We start from the raw sequence: 13875 nt of genomic DNA, 5'->3' as shown, positions 1-13875 counted from the left end.
TAATACGAGGGACAGCGGTATGTGGGTTGAAAAGGCGAGTGACCTGGAAGCTTTTGTAACTGTAGTCTGACGTAAGAGTTCCCTGAAATGACGTCGCTGTAAAAAGATATAAAGATAAACTGTGCAGCACCACTGCTACCACATGCTGCAGAGTCTTCGATTTACGAACAATACTAATTCACGCTTCTTTGCTGCAAAGTAGAGTTTTGTGCCATTCTGCGGTTCCGTACTGTCTACTTTATTCTTGGGGTGTTTTGTGTCAGCCCAACTTTCCCAGGGTCTTTCTGTACTCAGGAAGTGTCAAAGTGGGAAGAAAAATTGTCGAGGGCGTTTTCGTTGCCACTGGAATTTGGAGTCGTGACGCGACCACTGAAACCGACAAACAATAGAGGCAAGTGTTTGCCAGCTCACGGAGCCTTTGTTAGCCTGCCAGACAATCGGGCGGCCGTCTCCTTGACGACACGAGGCGCTGCTGCTTAAAGTCGGGCCTCCATATGCTACGTGCGCGGCGCTCTCTTTTAAAGCAGTATATGCTGTCAGCTGAACGTAAGACTGTACGTTTTAAACCTCTCTACGAATATACGCACGCCGCTCGTGGTAAACTAAGCGAAATGATGGAGGCCAGAATGAATCTTCCACTACGAGGTTACTATTTTGAAACTTCATGAGAGATTAAAATTGTGTGCCAAACCGGAACTCAAACTTGGAACACAAAATTTCACCGGCAGTACTCTACTTTGTATTCGGGTCCTAGTCTGGTATATACCGGGTGGTCAAAAAGTCAGTATAAATTTGAAAACTGAATAAATCACGGAATAATGTAGATAGAGAGGTACAAATTGACACACATGCTTGGAATGGCATGGGGTTTTATTAGAACAAAAAAATTCAAAAGTTCAAAAAATGTCCGACAGATGGCGCTTCATTTGATCAGAATAGCAATAATTAGCGTAACAAAGTAAGACAAAGCAAAGATGATGTTCTTTACAGGAAATGCTCAATATGCCACCGTCATTCCTCAACAATAGCTGTAGTCGAGGAATAATGTTGTGAACAGCACTGTAAAGCATGTCCGGAGTTATGATGACGTCGGATGTTGTCTTTCAGCATCCCTAGAGATGTCGGTCGATCACGATACACTTGCGACTTCAGGTAACCCCAAAGCCAATAATCGCACGGACTGAGGTCTGGGGACCTGGGAGGCCAAGCATGACGAAAGTGGCGGCTGAGCACACGATCATCACCAAACGACGCGCGCAAGAGATCTTTCACGCGTCTAGCAGTATGGGGTGGAGCGCCATCCTGCATAAACATCGTACGTTGCAGCAGGTGTTTATCAGCCAGGTTGGGGATGATGCGATTCTGTAACATATCGGCGTACCTCTCATCCGTCACGGTAGCAGTTACAAAACCAGAATCACGCATTTGCTCTAAGAAAAAAGGCCCGATAACGGTAGATGTGGTAAATCCAACCCATACCGTGACTTTCTCGTCGTGCAATGGAGTTTCCACGACAGTTCTAGGATTTTCGGTATACCAAATTCTGCAGTTGTGGACGTTCACAGACCCTCGGAACGTGAAATGAGCTCCGTCGGTCCACAAAACGTTACTCAATCAATTGTCATCTTCCGCCATCTTTTGAAACGCCTGCACCGCAAATGCCTACCGCTTCACTAAATCGCCGGGTTCAGTTCATGATGCCGATGGATTTTGTACAGATAGCATCGGAAGGTACGCCTAAGTGCGAAACAAACAGTAGTGTATGGAATGCTGGTGCGACGTGCGACTGCACGAGCGCTGACTTCCCCGTGCATAGACGAACCCATTACAGTCTCCATTCCTTCCTGAACCGTCTCAGCAGCATTACGCCTTGTGCTCGGTCGGCCACTACGGGGTCTATCGTCTAAACAACCCGTGGTTTCCAACTTCGAAATCATTCTCGCCACAGCTGAGTTTGTCAACGGACCTTTACTCGTTCGAATCCTCTTCCTATGGCGATAGGATCGTAACGCTGAACTAGCACATTCCCCATTCTGATAATACAGCTTCACTAAAAGCGCTTTTCAGGTAACGTCAACATGCTACGTCTGCTGGCGCATCTGATTCTCTCTCTTTTTTTTTTTTTTTTTAATTTATTGTTATTTGTATACCTGTACAAATCAGTCAGGCTGGCAGCGGCACACTACGCCGCTCTTCAGCCATAGTGTTCACAAAAGCATAAGAACGAAGAATGATAATGAACAAATGACGGACAAAAGAGAGTTTGATTCTCTCTCTCATTACAGCTCCTTTTATACACGATTTTCATGCGCAGTCACTGACGTTTTGCTTTCCAGCGCCATCTCTCGGACATTTTGTGAACTTTTTTTGTTCTAATAAACCCCCATGTCATTCCAAGCATGTGTGTCAGTTTTTACCTCTCTATCTACATTATTCCGTGGTTTATCAAGTTTTCAAATTTATACTGACTTTTTGAACACCCGGATTTTGTTATCTGCTAGGAAGTTACAAAACAACGGTTACAGCGCTGGAGACCGAAAATTCCTTCTGGAAACAATTCCCAAGACCAGTGTTGCCAATACCCAGGTTTTCGCCGGATGTACCGATTTCTAGGCGTATCATGATTCGTCTCGCAAAAGCCTTACGCGTAATGACAAATGTTCCGACATTGGGGTAAGCCTAATAATTCGAAGTATAATGTGCATTCACTTGAAAAATTGTCTAATAAGTTCCGAAATTAGTTTCTGAACGCATAGATGGCAATAACCGAGAAAGTTAGAATACAAATACCCGCCCCGCCAGTTAAGTTAACCCTTTGTGCCTCTGCACCTATGCTACTACTTATTAGGAAATCTGGTCTAATACACTACGAATACTGCACGCCCTTACAAAAGTCACATTTATTCACCTCATTTAGGCATAGTGGATCAAACTGCAGCAAAAGGATATGGAAAGGATGTACAAAAATATCGGTGTAAAAACTGAGAATAAAATGACTCATTTCTCCCTACTTTCGCACATAGATGACGAGTGGGAACGCAAGACAGGGTGTTTTAATATAGCAAAAAAATTTATGTGCAGGATCTGATGGCTCCATCTCACTGTTGCCAGTCGTTCGGATTGTAGGTCTCCGTTACATTTGATTCGATTACTCTTAATATGTGTTTTACATTAACTAATTCATCTTTGTATTTGTGAAGTTGCAAACGTGATTTCGTGTGTACGACGTATTTTACAAAATTTTGTTGCAGATTTTACAGTCAGCATCAGTTCTATTGTATTGTTCGTTATTATTACGGTATTTGTAAAATACCTGAATGCATTACTTCTAGGAGCCGCGGCTCACTACACTGCCTTAGCGATTTACAATGTGCGCTGTAATTCTCCAACTGCGAGCCAACACTTAAAAGTCAGCATATCACATGGACTTTATTGAACAGCTCGACCATGAGGAATCACGACTGACTTCACGTAAATGGTAGAGTTACGGTGCGTTGGTTGTACACAGACGGGTGATTCAGTGACTGGAAAGTTTCAAAAACACTAGAAATTAACCGAGCTGTTACATTTTATGTATAGTGAGAGACACGAATGTGAGTGATGTATACTATATATTTAGACTATCAAGAAGACAGAATGAATTTATTAAAACTAATTATCTACGAAACAGACGATCTAAAATGAGATTTTCACTTTGCAGCGGAGTGTGCGTTGATATGAAACTTCCTGGCAGATTAAAACTGTGTGCCAGGCCGAGACTCGAACCTTTTTTTTTTTTTTTTTTTTTTGTAATCTCATTTTGTTCGTTTTCGTTCGTTGTAACTGCTCGGGGCGGACGTCGGAAGACATCCGATTCAGTTCGTAGTTGATCCATTAACTCAGTTTTTTTTTATTACAGAGGGCAGCTAACCCTCTGACCGAACTCCATCTGATCTACCCAAGCACGACTCACGCCCCGTCCTCACAGCTGTACTTCTGCCAGTATCTCGCCTCCTAGCTTCCAAACATTACAGAAGCTCTCCTGCAAACCTTACAGAAATTGCCACTCCTGAAAGAAAGGATACTGCAGAGACATGGATTAGTTCTGTAACAATAAAAATGACAATGCTTACAGCATGTTATATTTCACACATCATTGTAGGGAAAACGCAGCATAATATGATGAAGTCCTTAATAATAATTTCACACAACCATGGTACATATGGTACAATTATTTCAAATGTGAGGTCTGTATGTAAAATGGCCAAGTGGAACCCTTATCTGGGTTTTCTAATGATACCGGCGTATGTTTTTCGTAAGAAATTCACATCTGTGATTGTTGTCCCCGAATGTACTATGTTTGTACGAGACTCTTACTAGAGATACCCACACTGACGTGTGGGTTATAACGTGTTGTAAGCACACAATTTTTGTTAATCCTGAGCTTGAAAACAGCCAAATATTATGAAAATAAATGTACGTACATATGTATGTGTGGTGTGCGTACTGTAAGACCTTCAGTACACACACCATCAGATTATTTGACTTGTCGCTCTAACGAAGTAGGCGAGTGTCAGCAATATGTCTCGTGGTCTTATCGTGGCGTGTTTATCTTCTGCCATTAGATCAGACGATAGAAATGCCACTTGCACACTCAGAGTAGCAGATGGACGGTGGCCAACTTTCAACAGAACTAGATTAATTTTCACACACATTTATTAAAATAGTAAAAAAACATAGACCTTACTTAACTTGATTCTGGATGCTATTTACAGTTGACAGTCTGAAGTTCCTTTGGTCTTGGTACGTTAATCTTATTCTCACATATCTCTGATACTTGACAAAGTGTCTATACATTTCTCTTCATGGCTATATACAGGAATATGATAATCTTATTAGGCGCAGACTGAAACTTGACTACAGACTAATGCACACTAATCCAGACTGGTACAGACTAATGCAGACTGACTAATCAGAGGTCTGTACACTCGTTATAATACCTGAAGCGTTCAGGTACCACTGCGCGAGTGTGATCCGCGAGGAGAAAAGGTTCTACGTTAGCAGCAATCTCATTGGCTGCGTTACATATTAATACGCGAATCGGCGGAAGCAGAGTTTGACCCGTCTCTTAGATAGCGCCATCTCGTAGTGCGGAGACGGACGAGCGCTGCGCCTGCGCTGTTGTGCTTAGCGGGACGCGCTCTATTGGGAAAGTTGTGTATGCACTGACTACGCGGAACTATGTACACAACAGTATGTATATGTGTATCAATGTTTGACATTTAGTTCTAAACAACTGGACCAGTTTCAACCAAACCAGGTACACATATCACTTACTGTCTGGAAATCATCGTTGTGATGTTGAGGACCATCTACGTATCAGAGGGGTGGGATGGTAGTGAAAAAGCTGTGTAACCCACGACGCGCGAATACCCATATTTTATCCATCCAGTACTCGAGTATGAGACCAGTTAGTGACTTGGAAAAAAAACGTTCACGTCATTCCAAACCTTTACGAACAGGACGGTGATCGGAAAAAAGGTTATCGTTTACTACATTTGCGCTCTTCATGCAGTAAAACTGCAACATTAACCATGAGGTTTTTAGTTTATTACAGCTTTAATGCTAACTGTATTCATGACAAATTTTTCAACTGCGTTCAACTATGCCACTGAGTATACCAGCAAAATTATATTATAGTTCTGAAGATATAAAGTCAAACACTGAAAGGCGTGAAAAATTGAACCTCATGTATGACTTTTAATTTATTACGTCTATACTACTAACTCTATTCACAACACGTTTCGCAGACAGTAACCACATATAGCGCTGAATGTACCTGCAAAAATATATCCCTGAGCAACATATAATTCAGGAGATACGATGCCATAAACAACAAGTGGCGTGAAAATGACCCTGCAGGGCGAAATACGCTAGAGGTACAGCTAAAATGTATATAAAAATACATGTGAAATATGTTAAATATATGTGAAATATTTTGACATGTGCTTACGTGGGCAAAGCCAATGGTGCAAAGGTCATCCTAAACCCCTGGAACGATTTCAACGAAATCTGGAACACATATTACGAGGGACGTTCAGTAAATAATGCTACACTTTGTTTTTTCTGGGCCAGGTTAGATTGAAAAAAAAAATGCGGAATCACTTGTCATGGAATATTCCCGGTTTAGCCGCTACAGTTTGATGAAGTTCCGCTAGGTGGCAGCGCTGTGCATAGTCTTCAAAATGGCGCCTGTAACGGAGGTGCGTACCAAGCAGCGAGCTGCCATTGAATTTCCTTTGGTGGGAAACTGGAGCATCGCAGATACTGATAGACCCTTGCAGAGCGTCTATGAAGATCTGGCAGTGAATAAAGTCACGGTGGGCCGTTGCGCGAGGTGTCTGTCATCATCGCAGCGAGATCGAGCAAATCTCTCCGGTCTCCTGCGTGCCGGCTGGGTGCACACAGCTGTGACTGCTGCAATGTTGGGCACTGTAGCGAGTTCGTCGCCAAAAAAATGCAAACGAACTTCTCCTTCTCCATGACAGTGCAAGGCCTCACACAAGTCCGCGCACCCGAGAGGAGATCACAAAACTTCATTTAACTGTTCTTTCTATCCTCAATACAGACCGAATCTCGCACCTTCCAACCTCCATCTGTTTGGCTCTGTAAAGGATTCAATCCGTAGGAAGCAGTAGTGGATGATGGAGAAGCTACTGATGCAGTTGTACGTGCCCTCCCACTAAGGTGGTGTAAGGCCGCCGCATTTATATCTACATCTACATCTACATCCATACTCCGCAAGCCACCTGACGGTGTGTGGCGGAGGGTACTTTCAGTACCTCTCTTCTATTCCAGTCTCGTATTGTTCGTGGAAAGAAAGATTGTCCGTATGCCTTTGTGTGGGCTCTAATCTCTCTGATTTTATTCTCATGGTCTCTTCGCCAGATATACGTAGGAGGCAGCAATATACTGCATGACTCCTCGGTGAAGGAATGTTCTCGAAACTTCAACAAAAGCCCGTACTGAGCTACTGAGCGTCTCTCTTGCAGAGTCACTGGAGTTTATCTATCATCTCCGTAAAGCTTTCGCGATTACTAAATGATCCTGTAACAAAGCGCGCCGCTCTCTGTTGGATCTTCTCTATCTCTTCTATCAACCCTATCTGCTACGGATCCCACACTGGTGAGCAGTATTCAAGCAGTAGGCGAACAAGTGTACTGTAACCTACTTCGGCCGGCCGGTGTGGCCGTGCGGTTAAAGGCGCTTCAGTCTGGAACCGCGTGACCGCTACGGTCGCAGGTTCGAATCCTGCCTCGGGCATGGATGTGTGTGATGTCCTTAGGTTAGTTAGGTTTAATTAGTTCTAAGTTCTAGGCGACTGATGACCTCAGAAGTTAAGTCGCATAGTGCTCAGAGCCATTTGCACCATTTTTTTTAACCTACTTCCTTTAGCTTGGATTGTGTTGAAAAAAGGGTTTTGTAGTAAAAACGGTAGGGAATAATATGGTGTATTGGAATCCTGAATAAAATCAGCCTGCCCTCACAAAAAAAGTGTTGCAATATTTACTGAGCGCCCCTTGTAGTTAACGATCTGGAAAGAAATACTTTGGGGATAATAATGACCAGCTTCGTATCGGGGTTAGTGTGATAACATGGAGAGATAAGTTGGGAGGGGGAGATGAACAGACAGCGAAGAGGAAGGAGGAGGTGAATACAGACAAGGGGGAGGAAGACATGGACAGAGAGGGAGGGACAAATAGACAGGCAAGAGAGGAGGGAATGTGCAGACAAAGGGAAGAGGAGGAGACCAACAGGGAGAAGGCGGAGAAGGAGATGGATAGTGAGAGGGGGTCGAGGAGATGGACAGAGAGACGTATCATGTCGTTTCTGGAAACCCAGAATCTAATCTGTAGGAATCAACATGGATTCCGGAAACAGCGATCGTGTGAACCCAACTCGCTTTATTTGTTCGTGAGACCCAGAAAATATTAGATACAGGCTTCCAGGTAGATGCTATTTTCCTTGACTTCCGGAAGGCATTCGATACAGTTCCGCACTGTCGCCTGATAAACAAAGTAAGAGCCTACGGAATATCAGACCAGCTGTGTGGCTGGACTGAACAGTTTTTAGCAAACAGAACACACCATGTTGTTCTCAATGGAGAGACGTCTACAGACGTAAAAGTAACCTCTGGCGTGCCACAGGGGAGTGTTATGGGACCATTCCTTTTCACAATATATATAAATGACCTAGTAGATAGTGTCGGAAGTTCCATGCGGCTTTTCGCGGATGATGCTGTAGTATACAGAGAAATTGCAGCAGTAGAAAATTGCAGCGAAATGCAGGAAGATCTGCAGCGGATAGGCACTTGGTACAGGGAGTGGCAACTGACCCTTAACACAGACAAATGCAATGTATTGCGAATACATAGAAAGAAGGAACCTTTATCGTATGATTATATGATAGCGGAACAAACACTGATAGCAGTTACTTCTGTAAAACATCTGGGAGTATGCTTGCGGAACGATTTCCACTGGAATGATCATATAAAATTAGTTGTTGGTAAGGTGGGTACCAGGTTGAGATTCATTGGGAGAGTCTTTAGAAAATGTAGTCCATCAACAAAAGAGGTGGCTTACAAACACTCGTTCGACCTATACTTGAGTATTGCTCATCAGTATGGGATCCGTACCAGATCGGGTTGACGGAGGAGATGGAGAAGATCCAAAGAAGAGCGGCGCGTTTCGTCACAGAGTTATTTGGTAAGCGTGATGGCGTTACGGAGATGTTTAGCTAACTCAAGTGGCAGACTCTGCAAGAGAGGCGCTCTGCATCGCGGTGTAGCTTGCTGTCCAGGTTTCGAGAGGGTGCGTTTCTGGATGAGGTATCGAATATATTGCTTCCCCGTACTTATACCTCCCGAGGAGATCACGAATGTAAAATTAGAGAGATTCGAGCGCGCACGGAGGCTTTCCGGCAGTCGTTCTTCCCGCGAACCATACGCGAATGGAACCGGAAAGGGATGTAATGACAGTGGCACGTAAAGTGTCCTCCACCACACACCGTTGGGTGGCTTGCGGAGTATAAATGTAGATGTAGATGTAGAAATGGACAATGAGAGGGAAGGAGGAGATGCAAAACAGAAGACTGGAATAAACACATCCGGGAAACTGGGTACGCAGCTAGTAAAGAAATGAAGTGTATCTCAAAACGAAAGAACAGACTACGCAGGAAAATCAGTTTCGAAAATAAATGTACCGTGATTGTGCACCCTATACGAAGAAAGACTACTACCCGAAAAGTACTCACCATGAGTAGAACGGCGGTTGCTCCGCGCTGGCGCGTCGCCCCGGGGTGTGACGTCAGCACATCTGAAACACAGGATACGGGGACCTTAGACTTCACCTTGTCGGCTGCACGACGACCGTAGAGATTAAGTACACGAAAAACTGCGCAGGCCGGCAGCCGGCCGCTGTTCTTGTAATGGGCGGCCGATTTCGTGAGTGCCGGGGAACAGTTAGGAAAACACTTCGTGACGGCGCGCCGTGTCGCGCTGCGCCGCCTGCTGGGACTCCGGTAAGGCACGACGTGGCGCTGCCTCGCCTCGCCTCGACACGATGACGACTTCCTGTCGGGTCGCTGGTGCAGGCCTCCTCGCTGGCACTGTACTTCCTCGCAATTTTCAGGAGTGAAGAAACCTCGAATACGAAAGGAAGTGCATACACTTTATGCACGTTCGCTACAAAATTGTGCGATCGTAAGCTTCTACCCACTGTCACCACTACAGTTGTACACGGAGATAACTAAAATAATGGGATACCTCCTTTTACATTGCGCAGTGCAGCAACTCGACGTGGCAGGGACTCCAGTCGTTGGTAGTCCCTTGCATAAATATTGCGCCACACTGTCTCTGCAGCCATCCATAAATCCGACAGTGTTGCCAGAGTATAATTTTGTGCACGAACTGATCTTTAGATTACGTTGTTGTTGTGGTCTTGAGTCCTGAGATTGGTTTGATGCAGCTCTCCATGCTACTCTATCCTCTGCAAGCTTCTTCATCTCCCAGTACCTACGCCAACCTACATCCTTCTGAATCCGCTTAGCGTATTCATCTCTTGGTCTCCCTCTACGATTTTTACCCTCCACGCTGCCCTCCAGTACTAAATTGGTGATCCCTTGATGCCTCAGAACATGTCCTACCAACCGATCCCTATTTCTAGTCAAGTTGTGCCACAAACTTCTCTGCCGGCCGAAGTGGCCGCGCGGTTCTGGCGCTGCAGTCAGGAACCGCGAGACCGCTACGGTCGCAGGTTCGAATCCTGCCTCGGGCATGGATGTGTGTGATGTCCTTAGGTTAGTTAGGTTTAACTAGTTCTAAGTTCTAGGGGACTAATGACCTCAGCAGTTGAGTCCCATAGTGCTCAGAGCCAGCCACAAACTTCTCTTCTCCCCAATCCTATTCAATACCTCCTCATTAGTTATGTGATCTACCCATCTAATGGCTCTGAGCACTATGGGACTTAACATCTTAGGTCATCAGTTCAAAAAATGGCTCTGAGCACTATGGGACTCAACTGCTGAGATCATTAGTCCCCTAGAACTTAGAACTAGTTAAACCTAACTAACCTAAGGAGATCACAAACATCCATGCCCGAGGCAGGATTCGAACCTGCGACCGTAGCGGTCTTGCGGTTCCAGACTGCAGCGCCTTTAACCGCACGGCCACTTCGGCCGGCTAGGTCATCAGTCCCCTAGAACTTAGAACTACTTAAACCTAACTAACCTAAGGACATCACAGACACCCATGCCCGAGGCAGGAGTCGAACCTGCGACCGCAGCAGTCCCGCGGTTCCGGACTGCAGCACCTAGAACCGCACGGCCACCGCGGCCGGCTACCCATCTAATCTTCAGCATTTTTTTGTAGCACCACATTTCGAAAGCTTCTATTCTCTTCTTGTTTAAACTATTTATCGTCCACTTTTCACTTCCATACATGGCTACAATCCATATAAATACTTTCAGAAACGACTTCCTGACACTTAAATCTATACTCGATGTTAACAAATTTCTCTTCTTCAGAAACGATTTCCTTGCCATTGCCAGTCTACATTTTATATCCTCTCTACTTCGACCATCATCAGTTATTTTGCTCCCCAAATAGCAAAACACCTTTACTACTTTAAGTGTCTCATTTCCTAATCTAATTCCCTCAGCATCACCCGACTTAATTTGACTACATTCCATTATCCTCGTTTTGGTTTTGTTGATGTTCATCTTATATCCTCCTTTCAAGACACTATGCATTCCGTTCAACTGCTCTTCGAAGTTCTTTGCGGTCTCTAATATTCCACAAATATTCGATGGGATTCACGTCGGATGACCTGTTTGGACAAATTATTCGATCAAACTGTCGAGAAATTTCTTCAAGCCAATCGCGAACAGTTGGCCCGTAGACATGGTGCATTGTCATCCGCAAAAACGACATTGTTGTTTGGGAACATTAAGTCTATGAATGGCTGCAAATTGTCACCAAGCAGTAGAACATTACCGAGGACTCACTCAGTTCCACGTAAATAAAGCCCACACCATTATGGAGCCACCACCAGCTAGCTCAGTGCCTTGTTGACTACCTGTGTCCATGGCATCGTGGAGTCTGCTCCACACTCGAATCCTACCAGGTTAGTTAGGTTTAAGCAGTTCTAAGTTCTAGGGGACTAATGACCTCAGAAGTTAAGTCCCATAGTGCTCAGAGCCCTTTGAACCATTTTACGCTTGTCGCTCGTCCCACATTGATTTCTGCGGTTACTTCACAGTGTTTCTTGTCGGTAAGCACTGACATCTATACAAAACGCCGCCGCCGGCGGCCACTACGTTGTTCGTGATGAGAAGTAATGCCTGAAATACGGTATTCAGGGCACACTCTTGACACTGTGGACCCCGGAAAATTGAATTCCCTAACGATTTCCTACATTGAAAGTCCCATGCGACTAGCTCCAACTAGCATTCCGCGTTCGGAGTCTATTAATTCCCGTCGTGTGGCCATTATAGCGTCGGAAAACTTTTTACATAAATCATCTGAGAAGAAATGACAGCTCCGCCAATGCACTTCGCTTTTATGCCTTGCTTACCCGGTACTACAGCCATCTGTGTGTGTGCACGTCGCTATCCCATCTTTTGTTACCTCAGTGTGAAACTATTGTAAGCTACCGTAGACTATTATAAGTGAGCGTAGACTACGGTAATGTTCCTTGTAGCATTGGTCAGTTAAGATGGTAAACGCATTGTCTGTGTGTTAAATGTGTTGCATATCTATCGGGCATTATATCATTTCGATCGCTTCGTTTGTGTATGCGACCAATAACTTACAAGATTCTCCTAGAAACCGGAAGCGGTGAACCGGCTAGAAATTGAGTGACGCTGTACAGAGAGCCGTGTGATGTACAGAAGATTTTTGTTCTACGTGTTCACCCACCTGTCTTTTACTTAAACAGTTTTTATAATAAAATTGGAATAGTCGCCGGCCGCGGTGGTATGGCGGTTCTAGGCGCGCAGTCCGGAACCGTGCGACTGCTACGGTCGAAGGTTCGAATCCTGCCTCGGGCATGGATGTGCGTGATGTCCTTAGGTTAGTTAGGTTTAAGTTGTTCTAAGTTCTAGGGGACTGATGACCACAGATGTTAAGTCCCATAGTGCTCAGTGCCATTTGAACCATTTTGGAATAGTCAGTGTTCAATTCAAATTTTATTTGTAAACGGTTGATGTTTAACCTGAAACCGAGGGGTATTGTAGTAAAAGTTTAAAAAAATAATAAATACAGATTTATCACAAAGCTCTAGAAAATACGATTTCTTGAAAGAAGGTAAAAAAGAAAAGAAACACAAAACAAAAGCATACCAAACATCGCTTCAATACCTCGTCGAGGTAATATAAAACTTGTTTCTGCTCCTCATAAAGAACTTTAACATTTTTCATTAATACCAGAAAACTCTTACATTTGATCGTAATGAGAACAAAACAGCATCAGTAATTATATAGATTCCTTCATATCTGCGCATGTCATCTACCTATTACCAAAAGTAATTTCTTTGGCTATGTAAAGATGCAGATGTTACGTGACTCACTAATTTTTATTACTTATGAAATGCAACTTATACACCAAAGAGCCAAAGAAAGTGGCACACCTGCCTAATAGCCTGTAGGGGCTCCCGCGAGCACGCAGAAGTGCCGCAACACGACGTGGCACAGACTCGACTAATGTCTGAAGTAGTGCTGGAGGGAATTGACACCATGAATCCTGCAGGGCTTTCCATATATCCATAAAGGTACGAGGGGGTGGAGATCTCTTCTGAACAGCACATTACAACGCATCCCAGATATGCACAATAACGTTAATGTCTCGGGAGTTTGGTGCGGAGCTTGGTGGCAAGCGTAAGTCTTTAAACTCAGTAGAGCCACTCTGCAGCAGTTAGGGACCTGTGGGGTGTGGCATTGTCCTGCCGGAATTGCCCAAGTCCGTCGGAATGCACAATGGACAAGAATGGATGCAGGTGATCAGACAGGGTGCTTATGTACGTGTTATCTGTCAGAGTCGTATCTAGACGTATCTCGGGTTCCATATAACTGCACACACCCCACATCATTACACATCCTCCCCCAGTTTGAACAGTCTCTTGCTGACATGCAGCGTTCATGGATTCATGAGGTCATCTCCATACCCGTAGACGTCCATCCACTCGATACAGTTTGAAACGAAACTCGTCCGACCAGGCAACATGATTCCAGTCATCAAGAGTGCAATGTCGGTGTTGACGGGTTCAGGCGAGGCGTAAAGCATTGTCTCCTGCAGGCATCAAGGGTACACGAGTGGTCCTTCGGCTCCGAAAGCCCATATCG

The 13875-nt window shown here is 44.6% G+C and overlaps 1 protein-coding gene across 2 annotated transcripts in view; it reads right to left on the bottom strand.

The window, feature by feature from the left end:
- The window catches only part of LOC124805329 (ras association domain-containing protein 10-like), a 1110196-nt gene that overhangs the window by 174857 nt on the left and 921464 nt on the right, over positions 1-13875 (bottom strand). For both annotated transcript variants that reach the window (XM_047265850.1, XM_047265851.1), the window contains one exon: positions 9292-9353. The gene's annotated coding sequence lies outside the window, so the exon portion shown is untranslated. The remainder of the gene's footprint in view (positions 1-9291; positions 9354-13875) is intronic.

Source organism: Schistocerca piceifrons, chromosome 7 (genome assembly GCF_021461385.2).
Source record: "Schistocerca piceifrons isolate TAMUIC-IGC-003096 chromosome 7, iqSchPice1.1, whole genome shotgun sequence".
Taxonomy (NCBI): Eukaryota; Metazoa; Arthropoda; class Insecta; order Orthoptera; family Acrididae; genus Schistocerca; species Schistocerca piceifrons.
This window is presented reverse-complemented; position numbering and strand designations above follow the sequence as displayed.